Consider the following 26,492-nt stretch of genomic DNA (forward strand, 5'->3'; position numbering starts at 1 on the left):
GAAGAATAAAAAGACAACATCATAAGGACACCCTGCAGTTAATTGAAGAACAGTTCAGTAAAACTAAATCAAGGGACTACTACAAAACCTTCAGAAAGCAGCTCCAAAAATATGAACCCCCGACCCTACTGATGAAGGATGAAGATGGTAAGCTGGCCCATAACAATAAAGACAATGCAGAAATTCTGGCTAAACATTTCAACAAGCTTTTAAATTGTGAGGAACCTACAGAACTCCTTCATTTGGACACCAACACCCCGATAAAAACATCACCAGAAAACATCAATCCCCCCACAATAAAGGAAGTCTACCAAGCTCTGAATAAATTAAAAAACTACAAAGCGCCAGGAGAAGATCAGACCTTTGCGGAAATCTGGAAATATGCAGGAACCTCAGCAAAAGTTGCCCTCCATCAACAACTTGTCTCTATTTGGATTAAAGAAGAACTACCAGAACACTGGACAACAGCCCTCATTCATCCTCTGCACAAAAAAGGGGACAAAACCGACCCTAATAACTACAGGGGAATCTCTCTCCTAGACATAACATACAAAATATTTTCAATAATCATCCTTAATAGGATAAGTTTACAACTTGAGAAAGAACTAGGAGAATATCAAGGAGGTTTCAGACCCTGGAGGAGCTGTCCTGATCAGATCATGAGTCTTAAGTTGATAATGGACTATAACAGGAGAAGAAACAGAGATATGGTGATAACATTTGTAGATTTCAAGAAAGCTTATGATTGCATCCATAGAGAATCTCTGTTTAAAATTTTAAGACACCTTGGACTACACCCCAAATTAATAAACATGATAAAATTGATTCTCACCAATACCAAGTCAAAAGTGAAGTTTAGGGGTGAAACATCAGAGACATTTGAAATTAAAACTGGACTACGGCAGGGAGATGGGCTCTCACCACTATTATTTAACTGTGCTCTAGAAATGGTAATGAGGGAATGGTTTAGAAAATGTCCCCCCAAAATAAAGATTGGCCGAAAAATCAAAACAAATTGCCTGGGTTTTGCTGACGATTTAGCATTACTAGCAGTGGACATAAAAGAAGCAAAAACCCAGATATCAGAACTTCAAAACATTGCAAATAAAATTGGCCTCAAAATATCATTTGAAAAAACAGAAATTATGCCCCAAAAACCAACACAGCTAAAAGAAGTCACCATAAATGGTAATAAAATCAAAATTGTAACTCAGTTTAAATATCTTGGAGAAGTAATAACACATAACTTAAATGAAAAAATCTCAATCCAAGTAAGAACAAATAGATTAGCTAAAGCACAAAAATTAACATGGGATATCTACAGAAAGAAATGTCTATCAATAAATACAAAAATAAAACACTACAACACAGTTATAAAACCGGAAGCTACATATGCAGCAGAAACACTCTTTTACCTGAATAAACAATCAAAGACTGACAGACTTCAGAAAATTGAAAGGAGGATTGGAAGAACCTGTATCAACAAAAAATATCAGAAAGATGGACGGTGGCGGTTAATACCTAACAAAGTCGTGTACAAAGAGCTAGAACCCATTACAGATACTATGCGTAAGAGGAGACTGGGATTCTTTGGACATATCATGAGGATGCAGGACTCGAGACTTCTGAAACAACTAGTACAACACAATCTCGTCTCAAAAAATACCACAACAGGATGTAAATGGATCCGAGAAGTAAGAGAGGATCTGAAGGAAATAGGCCTTACAACAGAAGACACCAAAAATAGGATAAAATTGAATACAAAACTCAAGAATACAAACCTCCGCTTTACCCTTACACAAAACAAACCAACAACACGCACATTTTCAACTGAGGAAAGGGCACGAAGATCGGAGCGTCTGAAGAAGTACTGGGAGGACCGCAAAGCCCGAACAATCCCTTCAAAGAGACCTGAACGACGGACTGACTAAAGTGATCCTATGTGGTCATAAAAGAAGAAGAAGAAGAAGAAGATTATTATTATTATTATTATTATTATTATTATTATTATTATTATTATTATTATTATTATTATTATTATTATTATTGTTATTATTATTATTATTATTGGAGATCTAAATGCGCAAGTTGGGATAGACAGACTTGGGTACAAGAACATCATTGGTCCATATGGATTTGGACAAAGGAACCCAGAAGGAGAACAACTATTAGATCTGTGCAGAAGAAATGATCTTATAATCAAAAATACATTCTTCAAAAAAAGTGACAGTCACAGAATAACAAGGTACAGTTGGGATGGCCAGTATAGAGCATTGATTGACTATGTAATCATGAATAAAGATGGTGGCAGGTACATCACAGATGTAAAGGTCATCCCTAGTGAAAGCATGGACAGTGACCACAGATTGTTGGTAGTAGACTTCAAAACATAAAACTAATGAAACGCAGAAAATTATTATGAAAAACCAAGGGTTAAAACTTGGAAGTTACAAGAAGTCCAAATAAAGGAAGAATACAAATTAAGGATTCAACAGAGTTTGCCGAAGGGTGAAGTAACCAGCGTTAATGAAGAGTGGAAGGCCTTCAAAGACACCTTTGTCGGAGAAGCCAAAAACCTATGTGGAGTTACAAGTTCTATCAAAAGAAAAAAGGAGACACCATGGTGGAACGATAGAGTGAAAACAGGGACAAGAACGAAATGAACAAGAAATAGAAAGACTTCAAGGAGTATACAGGAACAAGAAACTTGCTGTAAAGAACATTGTAAGGGAAGAAAAAGAGAAGAAATGGAATGAGTTTGTAGACAAACTGGAAGAGGACAGTAGAGGAAATATGAAATTGCTATACAGAGTAGTGAAAAGCAAGCAAAGGGATCAAGAGACCATAAAAGGATTAGAACGTGATGATGGAACTCTGGCACAAGAAGAGAGAGAAATTAAACAAGAACTCAAGATTTATTTCGAAAAGCTGCTGAATGGAGGTACAGAAAACATAACAACGGATAGAGGAGAGCCAAGTCGAGGAACCACAACTGAACCACCAATTACATGGCTTGAGGTTGAAAGTGCGCTCAAGAGCATGAAGAAAGGAAAGGCAGTGGGCATAGAGGAACTAAGTGCAGATATGCTGAAAGCAGCAGGAATTCCAGGAATCCAGTGGCTCTACAGACTGCTCAACAAGATATGGGAGGAAAATACTATTCCTGAGGACTGGAAGATGGGCATCATTGTACCTCTGTTCAAGAAAGGAAGCCGGCGAAAATGTACTAATTACTGTGGTATTACACTATTGTCTCATGTCCTGAAAATATTGGCAAAAATAATAGAGACCCGAATCAGAGATATTGTTGAACCAATTTTGGAAGAAGAACAGTATGGTTTCAGACCAGGAAGGTCAACTACAGAACTATTTGCAATTAAGATGCTAATGGAAAAATACTGGGAGAAGAACAAGCCTTTATTTCTGATATTTTTGGACATTGAGAAAGCATATGACAGTGTACCAAGGGAAAGAATTTGGCAATGCATGAAAGAACTTCAAGTGCGAGACAGCCTCATAGACAAAGTGAAAATGTTGTATAGTGGGAATAGAAGTTGTATTCAAGTAGGATGTGGTTTGTCGGACAGGTTTGAAACAAAGAGAGGAGTGCAGCTGGGTAGCTCATTATCACCACTTCTATTTATTATTGTAATGGATGTAGTAATGAAATCTATTAAAAGGAAAGAACATGGAGATATCAAAGCCTTCACATTTGCAGATGATGTTGCGATCTGGAGTGACTCAGAAGAGGAATTGGGAGAGAGAATGCAAAGCTGGAATGAGGAGTTTAAGAAATATGGTTTAAACATCAGCAAGACCAAAACGGTGGTGATGAAAGTGTATGGCGAAGGAGCAGAACCAATAGTCATGTTAAATGAAGCCCAACTGGACAGCGTTCCAGTTTCCAAATACTTGGGTAGCGTTATATCAAATGACAATCTAGTAAAACATGAGGTGAACATGATATAGATGTTGATTCCCATAGGGAATCTGAAATATTTGTTCCGAATGAGTAAATATTGGTATTATGAGGTGAACAATCGAATCAATAAGGCAACACAATTTTACCACCAGGTAAGACACCTACTGTGGGATGAACAAATACCCATGAAAACAAAAATGACATTGTACAAGTCCTATTATACACCAATTCTTACATACAGTCTCGAAACCACAACAGACCAACAGAGATAATTCCAAACTTCAGGCAGCTGAAATGAAATTCCTACGCACTATGATCCAGAAAACCAGGAAAGACAAGATTAGAAATGAGAAAATTAGAGAAGAAGTAGGAATAGATGATTCTCTCCTCAATAAGATTCAGATATCAAGACTGAAGTGGTTTGGTCACATGAAAAGGATGCCAGTAAACAGAACTGCAAGGAAGGAATTTGACAGAAAAGTAGAAGGAAGACGACCCGTGGGAAAGCCACGAAGGAAATGGATAGATTTAGTTAAGAACGATGTACTGCTGAGAGGTCATGATTGGGACAAGTTGGTGGAGGAGGAATGGTACAAGGACAGGATGAGATGGAGGGGGCTCATATACCACACCCGGGAAACTGGAGATGGTTTAGGATGATGATGATGATGATGATGATGACCCACTCCCAACCCCACCCCTAGTGGTGCTAGGGCTGTCATACCTCCACGCAGTCTGTGTCCTAATAGTAAGTCATAAGTGCACCAAGTTTAGTTGAAATCACTCCCGATGTCCTGAAAAGGATGGATTCAACACCAATACTGGTTGTTTTTAGTTATAATTACATTTTGCCCCATTCCTTAGAGTCTCTACGAGTGTCTTGCCCTTACAGCATTTTTCACAGATAGTAAGTAATATTTGCACAAAATTTAGTTGACAGCTATGCTGGAAAATACATACACCCATAATCTCAGTCATTTTAATCATTTTATTTTTTCACCCTTTCTCACGTTCCATGCCAAAGAGGGCTGAACTTGGACATTAAAAATTACTGGAGTATCACTATTCATCTCAGTGACCCTGAAAACTGTGGATTCTACACTATTTTCAATTTTTATATTTCCTCCCCCCTAAAGGTGGTAGGGGTGTCTTATTTCCATGTGACTAGTCTTCTGATAGTAAGTCATATGTGTACCAAGTTTGGTTGAAATCGCTCCAGTAGTACTAAAAACTATGATTCAAGACTAATATCGGTTGTTTTTAGTTACTGTATATTTATATTTCACCCCCTCCCCTGGTGGTTCTAGGGGTGTTTTGCCCCAGCAGCATTTTTCACAGACAGTAAGTAATATTAGTCTAAAATTTAGTTGCTGGAAAACACGTGCATTCATAATCTCGGTCATTCTGATCATTTTTTTAACCCTTTCCCATCCCCCATGCCAAAAGGGGCTGAACATTGACTTTAAAAATATCTGGAGTGTCACTATTCATATCAGTGATCCCAGTGTTACCAAGGTAACGTTTAAAGCCTTCCCCATTTATGTTTTGGACTGGCTATCACTGTGGAAATAAGTGTCACATCATGCTTATCTTTCAAACTAGTTTTCTACGACTACATCTAAGTCATTGGAGGCCATACTCCTAACTTATTATTTCTACTTGCCTAAGACACTCTGTTTATTTTAACTCAGGAACTGGTTGTGTTTCCGGTGTTCTGTGCCAGATGCCGCTGGACTGGTATCTGCCTGTTGGTAATTCTCCTACTGAAACATGGGTTTCTCATTTGTAATTTTCAAAATGCTTACTCCCAAATTTTGGTTATTGTTATTATTTAATGTTTAAAGTAATGTTCTCGGGAGTAATGTGGTGATACTGTTATGTGGGTGATGAAAAACATAAAGAGTTTTGTGTAATGCCTCAATGAGTTCCCACAAGCATTTATTTTTTATTTTTGCTCCCTTATTGTTTCTCTTTTCTTGGGGGGTTATCCTTTCTCTTAATTTTATCTTATTTATTGGGGATTCATTATTCTTGATTTTGCCTGCACCGTTACTATGGCGATGTTTACAAAAAACTTAATGATTGTTGATGATTCATTGACTTGATGTTGTGGGTCGATTTTTCTTTTGGAGCATGAATTCGATATTCTGTGCTATTATTTGGCTGTACTGGGTTTCTTTACTAATTTTTAAATTACCTTTTCCGGTAATCTTGGTTTATTTTTCGTCCTACTTTGAATGTGCTTTTCTTTGCCTTTTTCTGTCTCTTGATTGAAAACTTTTAAAACTTTGACGCTTGTGAAAACTCACGTCATTAAACCTGAATCGGTAATTTAACTCCTGCCGTAGGTCTACTTAAGGTACCAGATTCTTTTCTTTTAATTTTAATTAAATGACGGCCATCTTCTGAATTTTGAGTTAAGTGTTAATTTGTTTCATTTTTCCTAGTAATCTTACTTTATTAATTGACTTCATTACATTGCAGCTCATTGAGCCTAATTTAATTGTATTGTTCTTCCTCAGTTGTTAAACACTCTTCAATATTTTAAAATGAATTTTTTAAACTACATATCTGGTTGGTCTTTCTTTCAATTAGTCGTACCGGTTAATACTGTACCAGTTTAATTCTACGTATTGAACCATTCAGTTCATGGTCAAGTAATATGGATTTTGGCCCAATGTATTGGAATTGTATGAGACCACCATGCAAGCCCTTTGTATAGCATTTTATTATGTAAGAGGATAAGAGATTGAGTGTTTCTCGTGGGAACATACCATCAGAAGCGTGAAGAAAATTCCAGAGACTCATAAAAGGAATTTATTGCCCAAGCGAAGCCTCTTCATAAGTGGTGTTGGACGCTAAACACTGCATGAATCTCGCGGGTTGATTGTAACTTGGAGAGAAGAGGAAGTTAATTTAATATCTCCAGCTACATATGAGATGCACTGGATCTGATAGGAGAATTGCAACCTGCATAATTTCCCGTAAATTTTGATATGCGACACGGCTATAATTATAAATGCATACGTTAAGGGAGATACTTGACACTCTTTGCGTGGTAGAAATTTCCATAGAGACCTCCCACATTGAAGCTTGGTCACGCGGACGCGAGCCTGATTATATATACACGCCCGCCAAGTGCGTCAGTTTCATTCATCGACCGTACTGCTGCCAGAATGAGGTCATCACGCTACATGTCGGCATACAGAACAGCGTCTTTATCGTCGAGCTGCGTACGCCAAGTTCAAGCAAGCCTTGGGAAAAGTAAGTAATTGACATGGATAATTAAGCTGTACAATTGAAATTACTAGCGTTGATCTGTTGCCTAGAGGAAATATGCTGCTGATTATATGCTGTTTGGCCAGTAACTTCACATTACTTGAGGTTCAAATTGTACCAAACGAACGATACATAGGAGTGTAGGCTCAGGTTATCGATTGGGTTAGAAAGTTCGGTCAGTGTGAAAAGCATGTTATGAAACTGCTATTAGGTCTTGAGAGATGAACAATTTGAGGAGTAGGTCTACACTCTGAAAGTGACCTGATTAACCGACCACATTAGATACGGTGGTAGAGGAAACGGGCATCAAACTACGGACAGTGTGTATAGGACATTTCTTTACAGTTTTCCCTACATCATCCTGGAACGAGATACTGCTCATTTACGTCGGTGGAGCGGTAACCAGAGCTGAAGCAGACAAGGCGTCTTCACGGCATCAGGAGTTGACCCAGAACCATCCAGCACGTCTACTCAACACGACACCGAAGTGGCGAGCATTCAACCATCAGGGAAGCTGCAGGAAATGCAACCGCCAGCCAGGATGTCTCCTGCTACCAACTTGTGTGTGTCGTCACCATCTCAGCCTGTCATGATGCAGTAAATCAGGCTGTCCACTGAGGAGCCGTTCCGTAATGATCACCATCACAGGTCAGAGTTTTCCAATTGTAATAAGCATGCTATCATGAATTCCACTTGACAGGAAAATGTTGGCCGTCAGTCAACATGTAAATATCGTAGGAAATTGTCGTGTATTTTATGTCTATGCCCAGGACTCAAACTCAGTTAGGTTAATAGTAGGTTGCTTGTCGTGTGTTCTTTATTAGTGCGATAACCATGGTACTCGGTAGTATTAGGATTGTGTATTTGTTGTATACATTTTCATGTCGGACCAGCACGGTCACAACAGTTAGGTCGACAGTTATTGTTGATAGGGATGTGTCATGTACGTAACTTTTTGGTTTAATATAGTTCATTGAGTACGTTACTTATCCCTTAACTTACTCGGGTTGACGTGTCAAGAGGTGCGGGTCAGAACATTTGAGATATGTGAGTATTGTGTAACCAGCTGACCGTGTGTATCGATGTAAATGAGGGCTTATCATTTATTCATAATGTGTCATATGAGATGTAAATGCCCTGTGTTGGCCAAGGATTAATTGCGCTGGAGATTGCGCCAGAGAATAGTAATAGACAAGCCCATTGTAGGCAGCCGCGATGTATTGTTGAATTGGTAATGATATAAACATGATGGCAAGTAGCCCATGCATAGTAATGAGGATGAGAAGAAAGACAGGTTTCTGAAGCTGCAGTGAGAGCGAAAGACTTCCGCAGTTTGTTTACTGTTCCCCAGCTGGACGCACCGCTATTCACTTTGTTTTGAGGGGTCACCTGACAGTTTAATGCATGTCTATGCCTACAGATGGAGTATAACTTCGATTTGACACACCCTGAGTAGCTAAGGTCTTAAGGTATGCTGTACGACCATTGGAACCCCATCTACCAAATTAACGTTCACATACCAGACGTTACAAAACATGTTCCCCTAATATTTTGAACTGTGTGAATGTGTTTACACTTCTTAATAATATTCATCAATTTATAATTTCTTTTTAATAAAAAGGAGACAAGGGGTCCTGGGAATCAACCTGGGAGCAGTCATTATGAGAGTGAAATGGGAGTGAAATGCGTTGTTGCCAATCATCTGCAACATGAAAATATTGGATTCAACAAGAGAATCCAACTAGCCTCTTTCACTCCAACTCCAGCACATAACCTGCAAGAGGTGCCCCTTCTAAGCCGAGCAACCCAGTGGAAGATTGGGTACCAATCCCAGCGAACAGATCAGTGTTGGGGGCTTCAAGGCTTACAACCTTGACAGTTGACAAATTGTTACTGGTGGGTAACCACCCTAAACTTTTCTTAACTGTTGCAACACGGAGAAAACGACCAACGGAAAAACTACCCCAGGTGGTATAAAATCCACCTCCAGTTTTGATGGGGCAAGCAAGCCTTTGGATTCTGGGGAGCTTGCACCTTCATGTGAGATGAAGAAACGTTTTAAGTTCTTGGCGACCATCAACATCAACTCCCTCCTAGAGACAGGAAAACCAAAACATACACTAGATGTTTTAACTGAACACAACATCCTGATAATAGCTGTACAAGAGACCAGATTCCTTGATCAAGAGTGATAGAATCACAAGGTTATCGGCTCTACAAAGGGCAACCCGGTGAAAGAATGATGAAGAACATGCCTCACTTGGGGACAGGCTTCATAGTCAGCAACAAAATGATCAACTCCATCATCTCCTTTTCATCTCCAAATGGAAGAACATCCACTATAGCTTTTAAAACTCTCAACAAAGCATACACAGTTGATAACTTCCATGCACCTACTAATGAAACCAACAGGAAAGATATTGAAAATGTCAAACCTTTTGGAGGGTACTTGAAGAGACAATGGACTGGATCTCAAAGCACCACATAACTATTTTAATCGGGGACTTTAATGCCCAGATTGGCAAAGAGAGAAAATTCAAGAACATAGTTGGAAATTACCCAGCCCACAAGAGGACCAACAGGAATGGAGAAAGGCTGATTGACCTGTGCAGAAATTACAACTTAGTCCTCAAATCTACAGCTTTCAAATGCCTTCCTAGGAAAGCCATGACTTGGAGATGCCCTAACTCAATGCTTGGGAAATTCCAATTGGACCACGTAGCCATCAGTAGAAGCAACAGTAAAGAAGTGCTGAATGTCAAAGTATTGAGAAGTGCAAACATTGATTCAGACCACTATCTTTCTTTGATCAAAACCAATTTCATCCCTCTTAAAAGAAGCAGAGAAAACCACTGCATCAAGTTGCAAATTCCAAGGTTCAATCCAGCCAAGCTGAAAGATAACAATAACTTCACTGAGACCCTGGCTAAAAACAAAGACAAAAAAGATTGGTCCCAACTACAGAAGGCACTAATAGATGTCTACCAAACTTTTAAATCTCAAATAACACACTACTCAGCCCCTACACTTCACCTTTGGGGAGCTGACGGATAGCTGAAACTGAACAATGAAGAGTGCACCACAGTTCTAGCAGAGTATTTCAACAACCTTCTAAATTCAAAGGAACCTAAGGAGAAACTGCATTTCGAACCACAGAACCAACAAAGGGGGAGATCCAAAAAGCCATTTCAGAATTGAAATCTAACAAAGCAGCGAGTGAGGATGGAATCATAGCAAAGTTCTGGAAATACGGTGATGAGGAGTCAATCCAAAGTATCCATGAAACCATATCTAATATCTGGGTGACAGAAGTGTTACCTAGTGACTGGACCTCATGTACCATCCACCCATTACACAAAAAAGGCAACAAATCAGATCTCAACAACTAAAGAGGGATTTCCCTTGTATCAGTGACGTACAAGATACTCTCTAAAGTATTACTCACAAGAGTAGAGGCTCAACTAGACTCCTGCATCGGAGAGTACCAGGCTGGGTTTCGCAAGTTAAGGTCATGCGCTGAACAAATCCTGAACCTCAAAACCATCATCACTTACAAAAACCTAAGCGCCTCACCCTACGTGGCAACATTTGTTGACTTTCAGAAGGCCTATGATTCAGTAGATAGAAAGTCACTCTTCCAGGCACTTGCTGAACTGGGACTAGATAAGAAAACCTTGAATCTTGTGAAAGCAACTCTTACCAACACTACAGCCAGAATCAAATTCAGAGGGGAACTGTCCCAGAGTTTTGAGATCAAAACAGGTGTTAGACAAGGGGATTTCCTATCTCCAATCCTCTTTAACTGCCTACTTGAAAAAGTCATTCATGAGTGGACGAAAATGCTAAAGGATGACTCTGGATTGAGAATAGGCTACAAGAAAGACAAGTTAACAGTCAGTTGTTTAGCCTTCGCAGATGATCTTACACTCCTGGTGCTGGGCTGAGTGGCTCAGACGGTTGAGGCGCTGGCCTTCTGACTCCAACTTGGCAGGTTCGATCCTGGCTCAGTCCGGTGGTATTTGAAGGTGCTCAAATATGACAGCCTTGTGTCAGTAGATTTACTGGCACGTAAAAGAATTCCTATGGGACTAAAATCTGGCACCTCGGTGTCTCCGAAAACCGTAAAATCAATCCCACTGGGGGACAAAGCAGTACAAAGCACTAACTCCTTCAAATACCTAAGAGAATGGATAACTCCAAACACGAATGAAGATCAGGTTATGAACAGCAGATTCATCAAATTGGAAAGCACCTACCACCTATGTAAGAGTATATACAACCGAGCTCGATAGCAGCAGTCGCTTAAGTGTGGCCAGTATCCAGTAATCGGGAGATAGTAGGTTCAAACCCCACTGTCGGTAGCGCTGAAGATGTTTTCCATGGTTTCCCATTTTCACACCAGGAAAATGCTGGGGCTGTACCTTAATTATGGCCACGTCCTCTTCCTTCCCATTCTTAGGCCTTTCCCATCCCATTATTGTCATAAGACATATCTGTGTTGGTGCGACGCAAAAAAAAAAAAAGGAGTATGTACAAATCCAAATTCCTCTCCCTTAACCTCAAAATCAGGCATTACACTACTGTAGTGAGACCCTCAGTACTATACGCCTCAGAATGCCTAAACATGGTAAGAAAAGGGCAACTTAAAAAACTGGAGCTGAAGAAAAGGAAGATCCTGAGAAAAATTATGGGCCCTATTAAAGAAGAAGGCAAGTACAGAATCAGGCACAACAACGAACTGTACCAACAATTGGAGAGCATTACAACATCTATGAGGAAGAGGAGATTGAACTTCTATGGTCATGACATGAGAATGGACAATCAGAGGCTCACCTCCAGAATCTTCCACACCATCTCTAGAGGGAAAGCAACTAATGGCAAGTGGGCAAGACTTGTCAGAAAAGAGCTTCAAGAATTGGACATTCCTCCCAGTGAAATCTATGACAGGAATAGGTACAGAACGTTGATCAGAACATCAAACTCTCTCCAGTCACTAACAGAAAAAACAGTACGTCCAGGAGGAGGTGTGAAATGGACTCAGGAGCGAAAAGACATTCACAGTGCAAGAATGAAGGAGTACATAGTTGGTCATAAATACAAATACTTTTGATAATGATGAAACTGTGATAGGACTATTTCTTGACCTTTCAAAGGTATTTTATACTGTTGATCATGAAATATTGTTGCACAAATTATATCAAACTGAAGTTAGAGGAATTGTTAACGACTGGTTTAGATCATACCTGGATAAACGATCCCAGTTTGTTGAAATTACACATTGGAACAGTGTCCAACTCGTTGGCTGAATGGTCAGCGTACTAGCCTTCGGTTCAGAGGGTCCCGGGTTCGGTTCCCGGCCGGATCGGGGATTTTAACCTTAATTGGTTAATTCCTACGGCTTGGGGGCTGGGTGTATGTGTTGTCTTCATCATCATTTCATCCTCATCACAACGCGCAGGTCGCCTACGGGAGTCAAATAGAAAGACCTGGACCGGGTGAGCCAAACCCATCCTGGGATATCCCGGCACTAAAAGCCATACGACATTTTATTGTAACAGTAAAGGGCATAATGAGACATATCACTCTCAGGCAAAAAACATAGACTTAAGTATTCCGCAGGGTAGTATTTTGGGGCCTGTTCTTTTCTTGATCTATGTGAATGATCTTCCTCACAATAATCAAGTAGAAACTGCATTTCTGTGTACCAGTCGTGCCGGCATTTACTGGTACAAGTAAACAAGACCAACAGACAGCAAGAAACCTGGAAAAAACTTAACAGGAAGCGGCAAAAAACTTACCCAGGTTCAGAAAGCAGGCCCGAAAACAGAGGTGACTAGATCGAGAACCAAAGAAATACATGGTAGTAAATAGTGGAACACATGAAAGAAAAACTCTGTTATTTTCTTAAAGGAGATAAATAATTTAATTACTGCGACCAAAAATTACATTCGATAATTAAGAAAACCAATGAGTAAAGTTTAAAAGATGCACCTGATAAAAATCTGGAAATTAATTACCTAAGTGATAAATTGGTTAACCAAAACTCTCAAATTAAGTAACACTTGATGAATTGATTGACTAAATTGAACTTTGAAACTTTGAACTTTGAAACAAGAAAATTAATTCAAACTTAACAAAATCAAATCAATTACAATAATTATTTGTGTTAATGTCCATCGACCAATTTTACTGCCCAACAGAGGGCTAGAGTGATTACCTAAACTTCACAAGATTTTACTTGCAAAACAGTAATTCAAACCAAAATCTTTCTTCACGAATTTTGGTATCAACGTGTTAGTAGGTCAAAGAAAGACCACGGGATTCTCTCCAGAACCAGGACCCAATAGTCGCAATGAGGAATTAAATAATATGCACCAAATGCTTTTTCCAAAATCGCAGGGGCACACAAAATGAAAAGACACGAAACAGATCATCAAATGGCCCCGAAATTACAGTGCGTGCACACATTAAATCAAATTGCTGAGAAGGGCAGGGCAGCTCAAGCCAGTAGGAAAAGTTCATGGTTACGAATAATAATTCAATAAAGGGGATGAATTAAGAGCCAAATAACTCCTAACATAATGATAATGGCATGCTCGTCACAAATTAAAATCATGCATCTATCACCATCAAACATAATTCATTATTGTCAAACCAACAATAGCTCCTCCTGGCAACGGTTGCCATAGAAACGTCAACAACATTTAGTGTACCGAAGCAAGGAAAGAAATACAAAAGTGAAAGAAACACAGAAAAGGTAGCACAAACAGAACTAATCCCGATCCATGGAGATAATCTCACGATCTCAAACCTTAAAATTTTTTAATTACATGATTAAATTAATCTTCACAAAACATCTCAAACATAATTTGCAACGGCAAAATAATTTGTAACATTAGTCCAAAAGTATTTTGCTAGGGGCTTTACGTCGCACCGACACAGATAGGTCTTATGGTGACGATGGGATAGGAAAGGCCTAGGAGTTGGAAGGAAGCGGCTGTGGCCTTAATTAAGGTACAGCCCCAGCATTTGCCTGGTGTGAAAATGGGAAACCAGGGAAAACCATTTTCAGGGCTGCCGATAGTGGGATTCGAACCTACTATCTCCCGGATGCAAGCTCACAGCCGCGCGCCTCTACGCGCACGGCCAACTCGCCCGGTCCAAAAGTATTACTCCCACTTGAAACTGTATTATTCATTGTAGTCATTAAACCCAAAGTTTTCGCTTTCTTTTTTCTTTTAATTCTCACGTTCATTCGAAATGAAGATCCTTTGGAAATGGTGATAGTAAAACAGAAAATTTTTCACTTCGAAATGAAGGTTTAGAGATGATGCCATTCAGCTTCATGGTAAAGAGAAAATCGTAGTTCACTTACTTTTGATCCACGTGAAGAAAACTAACGCATGGCGTCAGTTTGGAAAGCATGTTACTTACATTCCATCAGCAAACAATTTAAGCAGGAAAAAATAACGGACGTCACCCCAGAAAAGGATAATAATGAAAAATCAAGAAAATTAAAACACTTCAGGGCCTTAGCCCATATTTATAGCACATCATCCGGGCATATCTAAATAGAAAAATGCCCAATCAGAGAGCCCACGCACAAGGCTTCTAGCCATCTTGGACCTTGACAATGCACTCAGGCTACGCAACAAGGCAAGCCTGTTGTAGACACCGGTAGATCAGCCTCGCTCTCAGGTTGGCCTGAGGCGGACCAATAGACAACAAGAAAATCGTGACTTACATCAAATTAAAACATTTGAAGTACTCTGCGGACGGACGAAATACAGATACAATAAGCGACATTAGTCGCACAGTACATAAAATAAAACAGGTTCCCAAACAGATATAAATTTCAAGGGTGAGTCACCAAGTGTTTGGGGAGAAAGGCTAAAATTGTGTCCCACCTGTGACATCTGTATGCTGATGATACAAACATAATTAATAATAATCCTAACCCTATATCTATAGGAACTGCAGCAAATACAGTCCTGTCTAGGTTAGAATCATGGTTCAGGAGAAACAAATTAACACTGAACTTAAAAAACCCAATACATGGAATTCAAGGCATGACAAAACTGCAAAAAAAACATAACCTTATATTAAATGCAAAAGCAATTGAAAATACGTTGACCACAACACTTTTAGATGTCCATATAGATGAAAAATTAAGATGGGATTGTCATATTAATAAAATAGGGAAGTCTCTGAGTTCTGTTTGTTTTGCCTTGAGGATTTTGTCTAACAGTTGCAGTGAAGAATATGTTAGAATAGCATATATTGGATATTTCCATTCAGTCATCACTTATGCTATTGGTCTCTGGAGCTGCTACATATCAAATCTTGATTTTATTTTATCTTATTTTTCGAATACAGAAACGAACTATCAGAATTATATGAGACGTAACAGGTTAGATCATTGCAGACCATTATTTAAGAGACTAAGGATACTCCCAATACCAAGCATATACACCACGCAATGCATTCTACATGTGAAAAAAAAACACTTCAGAAAGAATTTTGACAATCACAGTTACCAGATGTGAACAAGAAATAATATTTTTATCGAGCACAAGAGTAAAACCATTGCCTTCAGACAAGTAGACTCTATTGGAATCAGATTGTATAATATGCTTCCAAATAAGATTAAAGATATTAGTCCTGTCAGTTCATTTAGCGCAGCTTTAAACAAATCTCCTACTGAGTAGCTGCTTCTGTAGTACAGAAGAATACATGATGAAGTGCTGGTAATGATGCTATTAATTATTGACTTGTAAACGTTCTTAATATCTAGTATATATCTTAAACATATGTTAATGTCATATTGATTATGTACATACTATTAACACCACACCAATAGATTTTTATTTTTATTTTGTCTTATAAATATTGGTTATTAATATTATTTATTATTTAAAAAATTAAGATGTGCTGTCCTAACATTGAGGTATTTGGTGTTTCTGATTTTTCCTGTTTCTTCTTTTTCAAAATGTTCATTATTGTGCATATATTATTGTTAGTATTAGGAAATCACTCGACAACTCTTTGGCATATTTCAAAATATGTAATTGTACAGTCTATGGAAGCTAAATAAATGAATGAATGAATGAATGAATGATATTGGTTAAAGAAAAAAGCTGCTAGAGATAAGAACAACGTGGTCTACAGTAGGCCCAAACGGAACTAAATAAAATAGGAGACAAGAGCAATCCGAATAAGGAATACCTTTCTTGGACTGCACAAACAAGATTCTGTCCAGAATCCTGTATGGTAGGATTAAAGAACAACTAGAGCGAGAATTAGGTGACTACCAGGGAGAAGCCACATGGAACAAATCATCATTTTAAAATTGAAATACCGTATTGAAAATCTTAAGAAATTTAGGTTTCAACCCACAATTAAATTGATAGAACTCACCTTCAACATCATCGTCGTTTAACTGTCTTCAGTTTCCCGGGTGCGGTGCAAGAGCACTCTCCACTTATGTCTATGCAGTACACTTCTTCTTCTTCTTCTTCTTCTTCTTCTTCTTCTTCTTCTTCTTCTTCTTCTTCTTCTTCTTCTTCAACTTTACACAATTCCACTCCTCTTCCTTGCAGATCATCTTTAATTTGGGAAATCCATCATGTCCTTGGTTTGCCCCTAGGTTGCTTTCCATCCAGATCTTTCTCAAACCATTTTTCTGCTACCCTCTTCAGATCCATCCTCTTCAAGTGACCAAACCATCTCAATCTTCATGTTGCTAGAATTTCACTGAGTGGTTTCACTTGGATGTCTTCGCTGACTTGTTCATTCTGGATCTTATCTCACCTCATTTTCTGCAATATTGACCTCAGGAATTTCATTTTTGCAGCCTGGAGTCTGCTGATATCCCTTCTGTTGATGGTGCAAGTTGCCAGACCATATGTTGTTACTGGTACAAAGTAGGCCTGATACAAAGTTTTCTTAAGGAGTTTGGCTGTCCCCCTGACTTGATGGTACAAATGAGTTCCTTTTTGAATCCTGTTGGTGATTTCATCTGAGCAACGGCCATCTCGAGTTAATAACCAATCCTCATGCCATACGAAATAAATAAATAAAATCTCGAGTTACAATGCTGATCAACTCCTGCTACCTTCTTTCCACCCAGCATAATATTCACACTTCTTCTTTGGCTTCTAACCTTCATGGCTACCATCTTCGCAGAGCTAATTTTTAGGCCAAACTCCTTTAAATTGGTTGTTCCAGGCATCTAGTTGCTGCTGTACTCTATCCTCTGTGCAACCCCAAATCACCACATCATGTGCGAAAGCCAATGCCTCGAAATCAGTACCAACAGCAGTGGCGACAATTCACTGCCTTGTTGCACTTCTAGAAGTAACAAACCAACCTGAATATCCACTCCCTATTTGGACACAGCTCTGACACCTTAACCAACACAAATTCTAAAGTCAAATTCAGAGCAGAATTTTCTCACCCATTCCTCATAAAAAACAGATTTATGACAGGGAGATTGCTTATTTCTTTGGATATATAATGAGAGAACAGTTCTAGGATAACCCAAAGAACATCAAAATTGAAGTTTAAACTGACTGGGATTCACTGATGACCTTGCTCTCCTCTCCAACCATGTTCAGAAACCTGATAACAAGTTAAATCACTACAAGAAATCAAAATCATTGACAAATTTTTATATTTAGGAGAAACAATAACATAACAAATTTATGTTATTGCTAAAGGGTATCGAGGGTAAGACCAGAAAGGATAGAAATAGAAATGAAGAGATATGGAAGAGGACAAGAATCTTGAAACTTCAAGACAGGATAGAAACAACAAAGCTAAAGTGGTATGGGCATAAGGTAAGAATGGGAGAAGATAGTGTGCCAAAAAAAGTTTTTTCAGAGAAGTTAACAGGAAAGAGACCATGAGGAAAACTCCGAAAGAGATGGACAGGTTCAGTGTGGGAGTGCATAGAGAAGAGAGGCGGAAAACCAGAAGATGTACTTAAAAAAAGGAGAAGAGTGGTGGAGAGACAGGCAGCGATGGAGGTCCTTGATTCACAATCTAACCCGGGAAGCTGGAAATGGGAAATGAAGATGATGATGATGAATAAAATATAACCTCAATGAAAAGCATTTATGGCACTGACCACAGCACAATATATCACCACGAACACAGGCAATAGGAAAGGCCTCTCAATAGCTACGAAACTAAACCACTACAATAAAGTTACACAACAAAAAATAACATATGCAAGTGAAACCATTTTCAAAACAACTAACACAGCGGAAATAGACAGAATACTCAAAACTAAAAGAATAATAATCAGAATGTACAAAACTTAAAACTAGTAAGAAAATAGACACTGGAAACTAGCTACTAATGAAACAGTCTACAAGGAAATGGAACTGGTAATGAGGACAATCATTAAGAAGTGACTATCATTCTTTGGACATCTACTCAGGACACCAGGAGAATTATAGAAATACAGTACTATGAAACAGTAACAGCAACAGCAATAGTAGATGGAGTACAGAAATCAAGGAAGATATGAGTGAACTACAAATTACAATAGAAAACTTTAAGAACAAAACAGAAAAAGTAAAGAAACACACACACAACAGATGGCCAATGGGATGGTTGATTTGAGATGAAGAAAGGAAGTTATGATCCGAGAGAATGAAAGTATTGAGCTGACAGGATAGTGAAAAACCCTCTTTATAAAATTTAATAAAATGGTCCACTGAAGGCCATAAATAAATAATAATGATAAAAAAACTGTGATTTGATGGAATTTGATGTTCTTTTAAGAACAAAACTTGAATATTTTCCACATATAATCTGTTATTTAATGTTTCCTTTTTCAGGTATTATTTAAATTTCTGTTATCTTGAATTAGTTTTCAACAGACTGACAGTTCATCTTGGAAGCACAACTTCAAAAGTAATGGGTAAGTACTTAGCTATACCAGAACAACAGCAATAGAAAGACAAATTAGAAAGATAGAAAGCAGCAATGAATCAAGAACTTCAGAAACATATGGACAAAGTGTAAAGAGGAACAACAGGACAATAATGGGACAGCATAATCATCAGTGGGGAAAGAGTCAACGAAAATTTAAATTTAAATTTAGGAGATACATGGTTATATGTAGGGAGCCTTCTCAATGACATGAAAGAAGAAACACTCATCAATTTTCTTCAGAAAAGTGGGTTAATGGACAACATCCAATGCAAAATGCTAGAAACAAGAAGAAGCAAATCATTTAAAATTGCTCTCCTGTTATACATATTTCGTATGGAACAAATGATCTACATTATTTAACACAAATATGTACATAATAAATTAAAAATGAATATTAAGATTCTTCAGCCAGGAAAGTGCTGGAGCTGATGCTTTCATGAACTCTTCCCAAACACCTGTGAAGCTACGCTCTCTACACTCCTGAATGATGTGGTTCATCGTCTGTTCTTGAGCTCCGCAGTCGCAAGCAGGTGAAACTAGCCATCCCCATTTGTGCAGCATTGCTTTGCACCTAACATGACCAGTTCGTACACGGTTTAGTTGGCACCACGTAGCTCTTGGTAGATCAGTTCCTGGAACATGCTGGGAAGGATCATCTAATTGGATTTGAAGAGATGATGAGAAATCTCTCCACCCTTTCTTCCAGACTTCACTAATGTTGAAAGGCCCTGGCTGCTTAATAATCTTATCATCCCAAATAGGTTTCCTGGATTTTAGACGCATGGTTGGTGGATTACTCAATACCAAGTGAATTCGAAGGTGTTTAAAGTCAGGCTAGATGTAAGTTTTCCAAGTTTGAGCAGCAGCTTGTTGTCTTCTCAGTTGTGGAGGAGGTATACTTGCCACAACCATGGCACAGGGGTTGGTCTTAATGTGCCCGTTACGATCCTTAAGGTTTCATTGAGCTGAGTATCCACTCTGTGGACATGAGCACTTCTATACCATACCAGTGCACAGTATTCGGCAACAGAGTAGACCAGTGCAAGGCTTGCCATATGAAGAGTACTTGCATCAGCACCCCATGTTGTGTCGGCTAGTTTGCGAATGATGTTATTTCTGGTCCTAAGTTTTACTGCAGTATTCTCGAGGTGTTTTCAGTAAGTCAGGGAGTGGTCCAGAGTAACTCCCAGGTATTTGGAGTTAGGATTGTTTCTCACCCTTTTTCCGCAGAATGTAATGTTCAGCTCTTGTTTGGAGAGTCTATTGTTAAGGCGAAAAGCTGTGACCTCTGTTTTTGATGGGTTTGGGCAAAGTCTCCATTGTTTGAAATAGTTTTCTAGTTTTTGTAGATCCTATGTTAGGATTTCTTCTCCTTCTTCAAGATAGTTAGTTTGAATTGCTATGGCAGAGTCATCAGCATAGCAGAACTTATTCCACCTGTTCCACTGTTACACCCCTTCTCACATTCAGGAGTTCATCTAGGTAATCCTTCCATCTTTTCCTTATCCCCTCTGGGTGTGCCGGTCATGCTATTATCTCTCCTTTTTTACTCTTTCACCTCCTTTGTGTAGACTCTTCCTTCTTACAAGTCCATATATCTTCATTTTACCACTATACACATCCTCTCCCAACTCTGATGTAACTCCTTCCCAGCTGTTCTTCTTTTCTTCACTTACTCCTTTCTTGCATCTTCTTTTCATTCCCTGATACTTCCATATTATTCCTAATTCACAATCGCCATGCTTTTTTATTTTTCACTGCTTCCTTTACTTTCTTTTTCCACCATGTAGTCTCTGTTTCAGCTATTCTGTCACAAGCACTCCCTGCACTTCTACAGTCTCCATCTCAGTTCTTGGCACGTGATGTTCCACTTTATATTCAAATTTTCCTTTTACTTCCAGATCGCAACCCACTCTCCTAACAGTGGGTCAGCGTGAGCGGGTACAGAGCGAGTAAGTAATACTAATATCATTTCAATTTAACTCAAACACACACACAACAATTTCTCATTCTTTCTTTCTTTTTTCTCAGACACCTTCAATGCATGTTTTCATAAACCAAGGCCATACCATCACCATTCTACATCAACAATAATGATGTAGATGTTGATTCCCATAGGGAACCTAAAATATTTGTCCCGAATGAGTAAATCTATAATACCAATAACGGACCATTATATTGGTATTATAAATTTACTCATTCGGGACAAATATTTTAGGTTCCCTATGGGAATCAACATCTACATCATTTGATGGCCAGGCAGGCATCAATTTTTTAAAATGAGACATAGCTCTCATAGTGCATTGGCACTGCTGGTGGCTTCAAGTAGCCTATGCAGTGGCCTCCATGGTATGCACTAGCCTTGCATCTTGGGTGGTGTGCTAAGTACCAACTGACGAGCCTAACTTAGCACACGAGGGCGAAACGCAGGCAACCAAGAATGAGTTAGCTGGAAAATTTATAATGTCCAATAAAGGACCATTATATTGGTATTACATCAACAATAGTCGACGACGGTTACAACTGCATCAGCAAGTGATCCATAATGAAGGATGTTCCCCCAGCTCTTCTACCAACTTAAATCTACTAATAAGTTTATCCATCTATCCTAAAACACTGCAGGAACATGTAAACTAAACCAGCAAGTTCTAAATAATTTCAATGTCAAACATATTCTCATTTCAACTATGTCTTATATCAGGTTGTTTAAATCAGGGCCGACAATCAAGTTCCGTGTTCCACAAATACATGGTAATAATTCTAAATTAGACCCAAGACCTCTCTGTAATAGAAAGCATCTCAAGCCAATGTATAATTTCAACTGATTACCAAACATTTCTTGTGATTGTGTGGTCATATGTTAACAAGTTTTGTTTTTGTTTCTTCACATATTCCAGTTGAGTGTGGCAAGACCGCTTGACGGGTCTGTGCCGAGTTGCATGGATGCACGACAGCATTTTTACTCATATCCAAGAACGTTAAAGTGTCATGTATTTCATATCTGTACATAAACTTTCAATCAATGTGTATATTCTCAACTACGATAGTGCATTTGTTTCCAATTGATTGTAGCAGGACCAACGGTTCTATTCTAATTCCACTAACACATGACAAATTTTTTGAAACCAAACCAAGAACTTTTGGATGCCAAGTGGTTTGTCTTTGTACATTTAATGTATATATGTTTCAACTAGTTTAATCAGTTGGAGGCAAGACTGTCAAGCCCAGGAACATACTTGAAATGCCAATTCTTTCATATCGTAAGTGTGTTTTCAACCAGTGTAAGAAATTCCAGTATTTCCGTATCTATGAACGCGCGACAGTCTAGACCAGAACCATGTCTTTGTACATTTGTTTCAACGTGTGTGTATTTTATCCAGTTTTTTAAGATAGAAACAGAACTGTCAAGTCTCAGAACACTCTTAGAGAGCCAAGGTTTCATATCATTATAAGTGTCCGTGTCACGTGTTCAACAGTGAATGTGTTTCCAGTGTTATGTGTTCCATGAACACAGGACAGTTGGCCAGAACTACGAACATATTAAGTTCCATGTGCTGCTTGCCATGCATGTGTTGCATTTCAAAGTAATGTCTTGCAACCCACTGATGTTTTTCCAGGCTCCAAGGGAGTCAAAACCAGTCTTCTTATAATTTAATGTATTTTACAATGTGTTGAATGGTGGAACATCCCTCAAACTCTGCCTTATTAGTTAAACATCAACATGGAAATGAAGATCATAACCTACGGCAGCCATACAGTGGCGTGGAAATGACAACAGCTTTGTACACCATGAGTTTGGTATGCAGTTTTAGGTCATTATTCATGAAGACTCTGTGTATTAACCATCCAAATACTGCATGAGCAGCCCCAATTCTTTGATCAACGTCTTGTTCACAGGTACACTGTTTAGACAAGATGCTTCCAAGATATGAATAGTTATCAACCTGTTCAAGTGTTGTGTTGGAGATACTGAAGTCAGGAAGTGTTAATCCTGGGACAGGTTGCGCAAGTACCTTTGTTTTTTTTCGCATTAATGGCAAAGTGATCACATGCAGTTTTAAAGTAGTTGACTGACTGTTGTAGTTCTGCAGGTGTTAGAACAGGAGATGTGGTGTCATCGGCATACTGCAGTTCTGTCACCCGGGTAACCAGAGTACGTCTTTGTGAGCGAAGTCTTGCCAGATTGAAAAGTCCTCCATCAAAAGGAAATTTAATCTCCACACCTAAGTTGTTTGCAGATGATTCATGCAGCATAGCAGCCATGTACAGTGCAAAGAGTGTAGGAGCAAGCACACAGCCTTGTTTCAATCCACGAGTGATTGGGAACGGATCTGATACTGAGTTACCATGAAGAACCTGTCCAGACATGCCATCATGAAGAGTTTGAACCAATTCCAAATAACATTCAGGACATCCAAAATGTCTCAATACTTTTCACACAGCAGATTTTGGTGCTGAATCAAAGGCTTTTTCCAGATCATAGAAAACTAAATACAGAGGCTGCTGTTGTTCTCTGCATTTTTCCTGGAGTTGTCTAGCACAGAAGATCACATCTGTTGTGCCTCTGGAGGTTCGGAAACCACACTGAGACTCAGGCAAAATCCTCTCTGAGATAACTTGGAGCTGGTTTAATAGAATTCGTGTGAGAATTTTACCTGTAATTGACAAAAGCGATATACCACGGTAGTTTCCACATACACTACGATCACCTTTCTTGATGGTAGTGGTGATGGTAGCATTCTTCAAGTCATCAGGTACTTCTTGAGTTTCCCAAATCAAGAGGATGAGTGTGAAAAGTCTAGTCTTCAAGGGTATACCTCCATTTTGAATCAGTTCCAGAGTGAAAAGTGGTGGCAACAGGGGCTCTGGTTAAGAAGCAGCAGGTCGTTATGCTACTTAGGTTCCAAAATGGGTAAAAATAAATAAATACAATGTAAGTTGTAATCTTATACCATTTGTATAGTATTATTTGAAGTAATTCCACATACTGTATATGAGTTGACTGTGTTTGTAAGTACAGGATATATTATAAATAGAATTTTGTAAACAATATAAATTTATTAAGGATGAGCTGTGCGTTTAATAGAAAAAAAATTTTAGCATAAATTGTATAATATTGTATGCTAGGAAAATTTTATTTTCTCTTGTTAATTTAAAATTTAGTGCTAGACAATAATGTATTTTAGTGTATCATTTGCCACCGAGGTAGCCTAAGTTCCAAGAAATGTGATTTCTTCACATTGGAAGATGAATCTTGAAGATAGGATAGGTGGGCTTCCCGTTTGGCATTGATCAGACAGTTAATTTCTTCATTATTTTCATCAAACCAGTCTTGTCTCTTTTTCCTCACAAAACCAACTGTTTCCTCAGCTGACTCAGTGATGACCTTCTGAAGCATGGCCCATTCCTCATTTGTACTATCACTGCTGACTAGATGACTAGCCAGTTTGTCTGAGATTTCGTTTCTGTAATCTGTAGCAATGGATTCAATTTGAAGTTTAGAAGTATCGAATTTCTTTCCGGGCAGGTTGTGGATGGATCTTTTTGGTTTGCAACAGATTGAGATTCGCAACTGGCAAAAAAGGACCTTATGATCTGTCCAGCAATCATCTACGTTTCCTGCGGTCCTTGTAACAAGGACATCTTTTTTATCACATTGCCTGGTGACGATATAATGAAGAATGTGCCAGTGCTTTGAGAGAGGATGTATCCAAGTGGTCTTGTAGTGATTAGGTAGGCAGAACTGAGTATTAGTAATGAAGAGTTTATGTTCAGCACATAAACCAAGGAGCAGTAGACTATTGGCAATACAGATGCCAAGTCCATGTTTTCCCATCAAATTGCCCCATAATTGATCTTTACCAACTCTGGCATTGAAATCACCAAGTAGTAAGAGTTTGTCTCTGGGTGGTACTTTGGTGATGGTAGTGTTCAGCAGGTTGTAGAATTGGTCTTTAGCTTCTACATCAGCATCCAAAGTGAAAGCATATGCAGAGACGAGTGTCACAGATTTGCACCAGAGAGTGGGATTCGGAGAGTATTAATTCTTTCAGTGACTGCAGTTGGAGTTAGGTGATAATCATTCACCAATGTTGTCTTCACAGCAAATCCCACACCATGAATGCAGTGTTCTCCCTCATCTTTTCCCTTCCAGAAGATTGTGTAGCCTGAGCTGAACTCTGTAAATTTACCTTCGCTGGACAGTCTGGTTTCACTCAAGGCAGCAATGTTAATGTTCATTCGTCCAAGCTCATGGGTGACAAACGCTGTTCTTCTCTCAGGTCTGTTATTGCCTTTCATATCAAGTAGGGTTCAAACATTCCAGGTTCCTATAATCAAAGTTTTGGTAATCTTCGTTTTTTGACCGCATCAGGGGTGACCTGCTAGGTGCAGCCTCCCAGCTGGCTGAGAATGTGACTACCGATGTTTAGCCCACATTTTCTAGGGCCTTCCCCATTCAGGGTGGGCAGCGGTGATCCTAAATAGGCCTGCCCAAACACAGATGCAGGACCGAATTCCTGAGTAGTCACGAGGTCTCAGAAAGACGACCATCACACATCTGCTGCCAACATGCAGGTCCGAACTAGAGGCTTCCAGTTTCGCCTGAAAACCTGCCTCCACCATCCTTATCCCATCGCCATTGGACTTGAGTTGAAGGGAGTGACAGCAGGAAAAAGTGCCACAAGCGGGATTTTGTTTAAGGTGTAAGGAAGTGACCCACACACTATGATCTCGGAACAATACCCTGCGGCACAAATGAAATGGGACATGCAGGTTCTAGTACCACGACTGAAACAGACTGCCGCAGACTCGAAATACCATTGAGTTGTGCCTCCATAGCCAGTCCATCTGGCATGACCTCATCCACCTCCATGACCGATGAGAAGCACAAAATGGAGGTTCCTCTGTCCATTTTGCGGTTGGGCCAAAGACACAGATGAGGGATTCCAGTGTCACTTTCTACATGGAGGGGACCATCACCCCACCCAAAGGGGCTCATCTGCCCGAAGCCCTTGGCCCCTACAGGGGTCAAGTTATTTACCGCCACTCGACACTTGGCATTAGCTGTTTTTACAGCTGGTTGCCAAGTCAACTAACCCTGCTCCTTTCCCATTCTGGACTTGGGATTGGACAATGGTGGAGTTAGATGGACTATATTCCTATTATTTTCTTGAGGCTAGTGACATACATGTTTTGTTGCTGTCACTGCTTGCAAATTTAGTTCTTTTTGATATTTTTTTCATTATAGTGATTGTGTTGTGTTAAAATCTGTATCAACGTGTCAAGTCACGTTACTTGTTTTTAAGTCTCAATAAGGAGAAGCCTTTTCTAAGAAAGTGTTCTTAGG

At 39.1% G+C, this 26,492-nt stretch overlaps 1 protein-coding gene across 1 annotated transcript in view; it reads right to left on the minus strand.

The window, feature by feature from the left end:
- The window catches only part of LOC136876862 (cysteine protease ATG4B), a 197,328-nt gene that overhangs the window by 30,283 nt on the left and 140,553 nt on the right, over positions 1 to 26,492 (minus strand). The gene's annotated exons all lie outside the window — the stretch shown is intronic.

The sequence above is a fragment of the Anabrus simplex genome, chromosome 7 (genome assembly GCF_040414725.1).
Source record: "Anabrus simplex isolate iqAnaSimp1 chromosome 7, ASM4041472v1, whole genome shotgun sequence".
NCBI lineage: Eukaryota > Metazoa > Arthropoda > Insecta > Orthoptera > Tettigoniidae > Anabrus > Anabrus simplex.